Below are 8,581 nucleotides of genomic sequence, written 5' to 3'. Positions count from 1 at the left end.
AAGATTACGTAAATGTATGTATGCATTATTTATACAGAATAAGACCCAGGATACGCGATAACGTTGGAGGATATTTTATTAACGAACCATCAATAAAAAATTAATAGCTTACAAAGGATAATAATTATTATAACAGTTGTTCAATATGTACTTCACTTCTAACTACATAATGGCATTTCCAACAGATTCCAACGTTTAAGTTCCTCGGCAATTGAAGGTTTGTGTTTGTAAACTAATTTTTAAGTGTACCCCATTGAAAAAAATCTAGGTGAGCTAAGTCGGGGCTCCTTGGAGACCAGGCGTAACTACCATTCTCCCCAACCCATTCTCCATAATGTGCATTTAAATACATAGGTGCTAATTTCTTGACATGTGTGGTACTTCATTTTCATCAAAGGGATGAATAATATTTAAAAGCTATTTAAAAGTAGCGTGGGAATTTAAATTCAGATCAAAAAATACTGAACGTCCAAATCACCATACTTCGAGAAAAGTTCTATTGCTCCAGTAATTGGTATTTTTCCATTTTCTTTCCATTTTCTGAAAAGTGTCTTTCCATAAAAGTGTAGCAAAAATCTAACCTGATGTTGTAATCCTGTTGCTTTAATTTCTGCACTGGACAGAATTTGTAGGACTTCCAGTTGTTCTAGCACTTGCTTTGTTTAAACGCTGTCATAGCCACCTTACACTAACTGAACTTATATGGCATATTATTTGTGATAGACGAATGATTAAAACGAAATATTTCAAAACGTCAAAATATTGCCTTAATTTTTAATGCTAAATATGACAAGAAAATTTTCTTGGCATTTTTTTAAATTTCATTTTTAATCTTAATTTTCGCGTACCCTGTATTAATATATATCGAAATTTCCTATGAAATCTGTTATTTGAGTCCTTGGTCTACAACAAAACTTACTCAAGTGAAACAACAACTCTTCCGAATGAAGAAATTGGCAGATATTTTACGTCTTGAATACGTCATTTTTGGCATAAAAAATTAAAAATGTCGAAAACGGTTAGACTTAGGTATAGGACATTATACACAAAATATGTCTAGAATTTTGTATATAATTCAAAAATGAAGCAATATGCCATGTGTTCCATTTAAAATAAGAAAGTTGATATTCTCCCAGGAATAATGAAACACCCTTTATATACACCATTAAAATAAATTGAAGGTTTGTTATACCCAATTAACTTTTGTATTTACCTTTTGGCCCCTTTATAGTTTCTGGGATAAGGTAGCGTCCCAAGATAAACGGCCCACCCTATACAATGGGTGTGAACCAAATGTCTTATTGAAATACCCAAATTTGACCTAATTTAAGACCTACGAGATCAGTTTTCAACAGGAGGTTTGTAAAATGATTGTTCATTTTAATTTTGATTTTTAAGATCATGCTTTTAACTCTCTTGTATTTCAACCACCCCTACTGCTGTTTTGTTTTTTAGTGAAAGCATTGTTTTCTTTATAAAATATAAAAGTATAGTAAAATAAAGCAAAGCCTTCTTATTTTCTACCCATACCGATTTGTTATTTAATTTATAACCATCTCATCAAATTTGACTAGAATTGCAGATAACCCCCCCATTCATTCGAAAAAAACTGAGAAAATTTAAAATAAGGTTTTGTAAATTGGCCAGCAGCTTCATGTCGACTACAGTTCGAAGCAATTGTTTTCATTTGCGAGCAATTTAAAATGAAATAAAATTATTTGAATGGTTATATCAATCTGTATCGTCTTTACTGTGACAAGTTTGACCACGACCATACCAAATATTTTTCTTGATTTATCTTGTTCTTAATGATATCAATAATAATAATAAATGAGAAAGTTGTTGTATTTTATTGCATTGACCCGAAAGTAATCGGTTATTTTCGTTGGCATTGATTGGGTTGGATTGTGTCGTACTGCCACAAAGTTCTGTCTGAGCGTCGCTGCTTATAAATAATTCCTGATACACATTGTTTATTTTCTATATAATTTTTATCCCTCGCTTTGATGTATTGGAATATTGGAAACATCAAAAAGTTGATAAGAGGATTAGGCCGTAATCCAACCTTCTTTGTCGGCGAGATACAACAAGAATTGATAATTCATTTGAAATATAGATCCGCAGGATATGCCGGCTAAATCCTAAACATAATTTTGTGAGTGATCATCGTCGAGCAAATCAGATAACGACCATGTTTCGAAAAGAAATTTTATAGACCGAAAGCGCGTCATTAATTAAAACCTATCAATTTCTTCGTTTTCTGCTCTAAGTTCGTAATAAAATTTCTGCTATTTTTGAGTTTTTTAATTTATTTAATATAAGTGGATTTAAGTCAAAACGGGTCAAGTTCGGAAACATTAGAATTGAAACAAATCTGCTATGTTAATTAATTTAATTACACAACACAACCGGTTGAAAGTTGAAATAACTAGAAAAAAACTAAATTTTGAATTGGTGAATATAATAATAATAAAAGGTACTTTTCAGTTGTGAGTATAAGTAGTAAACAAATGCAATAATATTTGTATATTTGACAAGTGATTTGTGGTAAACTTAACCTCAACACTTTCATTTTATTATCGGAGCCTCACAAGTGAATAATAAGTCTCTTGAGTAAAATAATTTCAAAAAGTGTATAAAAGCTGAAAGTGAATGAAAATCCATTGGGTCAAAACTAAAACTTAAGTATAGCAAAGTAAAGTCTCCCCTAACCTTAATTTAGGTGTCGCTTAGTGAATGGGTCATTAACATACAACCCAACAAGATTATTACCTAAAGTTTCGGAATTCAAACTCAGGTAAAATTGTGGTCTGTAATAGAAAATAATGTTATACCTACCTGTGTTTAATATTGTTTCGTTTCGTATACTATTTAGTTTAAGTTTATTAGTAATCATTCTTATTTCGTGTGTAATGCAGCGTGTGTTGAATCGTGTGCGAATTATGGAAAATTGTGCGAGTCTAGTGTATCTCAGGAGATGCTCCCGCCCAAATGTAGAAAACCCTATTCTATTGAGACTAAGGAAGTTATAAACAATGTTTATTTATTTGACTCTCATTGAACGTGGTGCCAGCAAGCAGAAGAAACGAATAATCCTATTTCAGGGAGGAAAAAAGAAGCGATGCTGACATTTTCTCGAGTGTAGATGAAAGTGTACGTACATTAGATATCTGAATTAGGACGCTTGAAAAAGATGAAACCGGTGTTAAATGTGGCAGAACTACCTTATGGAAGTGTATTCAAGACATGGGTTTTAGAAAATTGACAAAAGGCAAGTTTTAATGGAATCTATTAGAATTTGGAAATGGCGACTGATATATCTAGAAAAAATTTGGCTTTACAGAGAACAACAAAGGCCAATTATTTACTTGGATGAAATCTGGTTCGACACTTATGATACCCCGGAAAAGGGTTGGGTTGACTCAACTGATAAGTGTAAAACAAATAAATAAGTAAATACGTACATAAATAAATAACTATTGTTTAGTATCTTTCCTAACAAAACCCCAAATAATTAAATTCTAAGCAAAGTACGGACCTTTTCGGCCATGTTTCTTTCTTACAGCTTGCCCGGGTCTTTCCTTAATTCGTATCGGTTAATCACTTATATCTATGAACAGACTATAACTTCTAAAAATATTGGTGGAAACGACCGGATAGGTCTTAAAATTAAACGACAACGGTCAAGTTCTCACAAAACGGACGTGCTTTAAATCATCGGAGCTCCCAAATCGTAAGGTGTCTTAATTTCTACTTTTTACTACGATTTCGGCACCAGAGAGTTATTGGAGACAGCCGCATTAAGTCAGAAAAAGGTCATGACAAGACAAGTTATAAGTAGATAGACCTGTGACGACAATAAATACCTCAATAAAACGACCATCTTTTATTGTTATCTCAGTGAATTGAATAAAAGTACCGAAGCCAACCAGCCAGTCTCGAGACGGGTCCCGATCGAAAAAGGACGGTTTTATTTGGCGTCTTCTGTTTATTGCGCCGGGGATGGTCAAAATCAGAGTCTAATAAAATTCTTACCGCTCCGAATTCTCGGAAAAGTGTCGTGGACTCGACATTTGGTTGAAGTAACTTTTCGCGATTTTTGTTTCTAGCCGCGTCTAGGAAAATAACAATAATAATAACAGCCTTTATTGAGAATTGAGGTACATAATATTTATAATACCAAAATCTCAGCTGACTAGTCAGCTACTCAAGATTAATCCAACACAATTAATCAATCTATTATACACCTTTTTGACAATACAATTTGTAATAAGAGTAAAGTAGTTAAGAAAAGTAAAATATAAACAAAAGAAAAAGAAAGTAAGTAATTATAGACATAATTCTATGATTAATTAAAATACGAAAAACCCAATCAGCTCTTTATTTATCGAATAACACGCCTTTAGTGTTCTTTCGAAACAGTTTTAAAGAGGATAAGGCAAAGAAATGTCTATGCTGATTTAAAGTTTTTGCCGCACTACAGATCTATGTTGACGCACAGTTAGGCGGATTCTCCCTAATATTTACATTGTGGATTTCATAGCGAAAAACTAGCTTATCTTTAAATTATGGATAGTTAGAAGTCTTTAAGATCTTGTATATTAAGACATCGAATAGGTACTCAAACGAATGGTCTATTCTCAACCACTGCAACAATTTAATTTTATGGGACACGTGGTCATATTTGCTTAAGCTATACACAAACTTACAACAGTTGTTTTGTATATTTTCAAGGCGTTGACGACCAAGGAGTGTTAAACATGGGTAAAACAATACGGCAGTATGACAATGCGGACATAATGACTCACAGAGTTTTTCTCTAACTTTAAAGTTCAATACATGGTTAATGGCATATGGAGTCTTAAGTAAAAGATAAGTTACAATTATCAACAATAATCATGCGGCAGAGCTAATCTATAAAGTCGATAATATTCATTGTCTTCCAAAACAACAATTTATTTTCGATTTATATGAATTTTTAATATTTCTAATGCCAAGATAATGTTTTTGGGGCTCGTTCTCACATATTTGAATGATAAGAAAACACAACTGAACAATCTTGAGCATGATTATAATAATAATTCATAATAATCGCGCATGATGACATCGGAAGAAATTACAAATAATTGTTTGTTTGGTTGTTCGCTCCATTTCGCTATAATTTTACTTGTGCGCCATTCCGGTTGTACTCGTTAATACCTACTTTACGTTGGATTCACTAAAGTAATAATTCTTCCCCAGGACAAAAACCGCACGGCTGGCTAAACACTAACAAAATTGCTAACAACATCTACATCTAGATGTTGGAATTGAATTGAAGCATCTATACCCTTGAATTACATCTAGAAATTTGAATGCACTTAAGACGCCTCTCAAACCGACAATTCCATCAGTAAGTAGTGTTTGTACCAATGCGAAATATAAAATGAAAGTGCCCAGGACTGAGACTCCTGTAACTTATTCCTAAGCGAAAGAGATGCGGATAGGAAGGGAAGCCGGCCGGCTATCGTTCGCCAACATTCGTTTCGTCGGTCGGGCATGTATAATTATATTCCACGTGTTAAAAACTTAGAAACAATGATGAAGAAAATCCCAACGTAACCAAAAATCGTTTTTTATTTTGGTTGACTATTATTTTTTAATTCGTTTTTGCACATTTAATTTATTTCTATTCTATTCTATCCTGAAACCTCTTAGGACATACAATTTTTTAAATTTTTTGTTTATAATCCCCAACTTAAATTACAGATGTATGCTGTTTTGAGACATTTACTGTATAAGGAGGAGAATCGACGGATCTCAAATCTAAAAATTGCAAAAAAATAATGACAGATAGAATTGTTCCATTTAATCTGTAAGAGAGGAGACATTCATTTAACTTTCAAATAAATCAGAGACAGAGAAAGTCCATTTGGAATCCACCCATCTTTAGAGTCAGCATGCAAAATAGTTATTGTTTTCCGGGGTATCATAAGTGTCGAACCAGGTTTCATCCAAGTAAATAATTGGCCTTTATTGTTCTCTGTAAATCCTATTTTTTTTCTAGATATTCCAGTCGCCATTTCCGAATTCTAAAAGATTCCATTAAAACTTGCCTTTTGTCAATTTTTTAAAATCTAAAACCCATGTGCTGAATACACTTACATAAGGTAGTTCTGCCTCATTTAACACTGATTTCATGTTTTTCAAGCCTCCTAATTAAGATATCTAATGTAGACACGCTTTGTTCCTCGTATAACTGGTAAATTTTACGCCGTATTATATCTTGATCACTTTCATCTACACTCGAGAAAATGTCAGCATCGCTTCTTTTTTTCCTCGCTGAAATGGGATTATTCACAATTTTCCATACAGTTGATGTTGGAATTTTCGTCAATGTGGCCGTTTCTTCTAAAGATGCTTGTTTGCAGGCACCGCGTTCAACGAGAGTCAATAAACATTGTTCATAATTTCCTTAGTCTCAATAGAATAGTGTTTTCTACATTTGGGCGGGAGCATCTCCTGAGATACACTAGACTCGCACATATTTTGCATAATTCACACACGATTCAACACACGCTGTATTACACACGAAATAAGAATGATTACTAATAAACTTAAACTAAGTAGTATACCAAACCAAAGAATATTAAACACAGGTAGGTATAAAATTATTTTCTATTACGGACCACAATTTTACCTGAATTTAAATTCTGAAACTTTAGGTAATAATCTTGTTGCATTGTATGTTATTGACCATTCTTAGATAATCCCATTCAAAAGCAATTGGTCACTTTCTTATATCTATGAACAGACCATACATATGCAATATCTGTTGTTGAAATCAAAGTAATTCAAATGACTCCACGTTGCCATTTTGACCCTCATTGGAATTCTGTAAATTGCTAAACGGCTGGTAATCATTATTATTATTATTATATCATTATTAGTATTATTATTAAGTATTTTTGGTCATATTTTTTATAAAAAATAAGTTATTTTTATTTCATTTTATTTGAATAATTCCAACATTAACCAAGATTTGGTTCAAGTTACGGATTTCAACCCATCGAACGATTTTTATGTATCTATTATATTACAATTCTTTTAGCTGTATTGATGGGAATGGAAATTTTTGCATGAATCAATAATGAATGACTTTTCAAAACAAATTGAAGTTTGTAGTACAAAAAACCTTTTTTCCCATTTTGCGTTTTATTTCTTTCTCCTACCCTTTGCTCTTAGACTAATTGTTTTGTATAGTAGGTGAATATTGAGTGAAGTAGAGGTTATAGTTATAAAGTTGTCATTTCATTGATATAAAATTTTTATTCGCATTCTTGCTATCACTATGATGTCTCTGGTGGGATTTACAAATTTATTTACAGATTGACAAATATTTTGGACAGTGTCTATATTCCATGAACTTCATAGGGATTAACGATGTGGGGCCAAAGGGCATATAGGCATTAATCTGCTTGTACCTATCAACTAGTCTGATCCGTGCATAATAGGATATTTCAGAGTACGGAATGCAAAATAATATTTCCAGAAATTACCATGTCAATTCTCCTAGATAATCGTATTTCAGGAGGATAAGGCTCCTGATATTAAGAAACGTTTACACATTTCCATTTTCTAAATCAAAACGTATCAAGATATGAAAGAATGAGTTATGCCTACAGGGAAGACAATGACGCTCGTAGATTAGGCGTTTGATTCCAGTAATAATATTAACTTAGTAATTACTCACACGCACGAACGATAAAATTTTTGGGTAACGTGCTCGTCCCCAGAATAAAAAGGGATTGCTGTAAGCCGCACAAAATCATTTACGATTCTGCTAGACGTAAACGCGGACGTCATCGCCATGAAATTGTACCGAAGTGATCTATTTATGGCGCTGTCGATGACGATTGTTTGAAAAGTTCATTATGCTTTTAAGCACTACAATGAGTTGTTTGAACTTGTAAAGTAAGTCGGATCGAGAACGGACATAGATAGTAGCAGGGCTGGTATAATAATAATCTAGAATTTTTGCTGCTGGCAGTTTTAGTTAAGCTCTGAAGAAGCCAGCAGGATGATTGGCGAAACCTCAGCAAGTTCGATTCATCTATAACCAACCCAGGAGGAATCCAGAAGATTTTTAAATACCATGTGTAGGCTGTATTTAGAAGAGGAGGAAACTCCAACGCAACACTAGGGAGCAGCTTATTGAGAGTAACTAGGAGCTCAATTTATTTAGTCTGAGAAACTCCCTATGAACAGTAACAGTAACAGTACAGGACTTTTCTAGGAGGAGAGGATGTGCTGAAATAATATATTGGAAGGCATGAATGCGGCACCTTGGTCCGTAGACAACAATGCGACAGTTTTATTTTTTATTTAATGGAAAGTGTTGACGTTTTTTCATAAATAATTGAACTGGAAAAAGATTTAGAGACAAAGACTAGAATACAAAATCAACACGACTTGTCTATTATGTTTAGTCAACATAAAGAAACTTGTTGTTTGAATGTTTTTCTGCTGTCAAGTGACAGTCCCCAGCTCATCATTACAGATTTAATAACTTGGACAGCTGCTCGACTGTGACTGGGCAGGT

Source organism: Cylas formicarius, unplaced genomic scaffold (assembly GCF_029955315.1).
Source record: "Cylas formicarius isolate icCylForm1 unplaced genomic scaffold, icCylForm1.1 PGA_scaffold_7__23_contigs__length_41026272, whole genome shotgun sequence".
Classification (NCBI taxonomy): domain Eukaryota; kingdom Metazoa; phylum Arthropoda; class Insecta; order Coleoptera; family Brentidae; genus Cylas; species Cylas formicarius.
Note: the sequence above shows the minus strand (reverse complement) of the source record.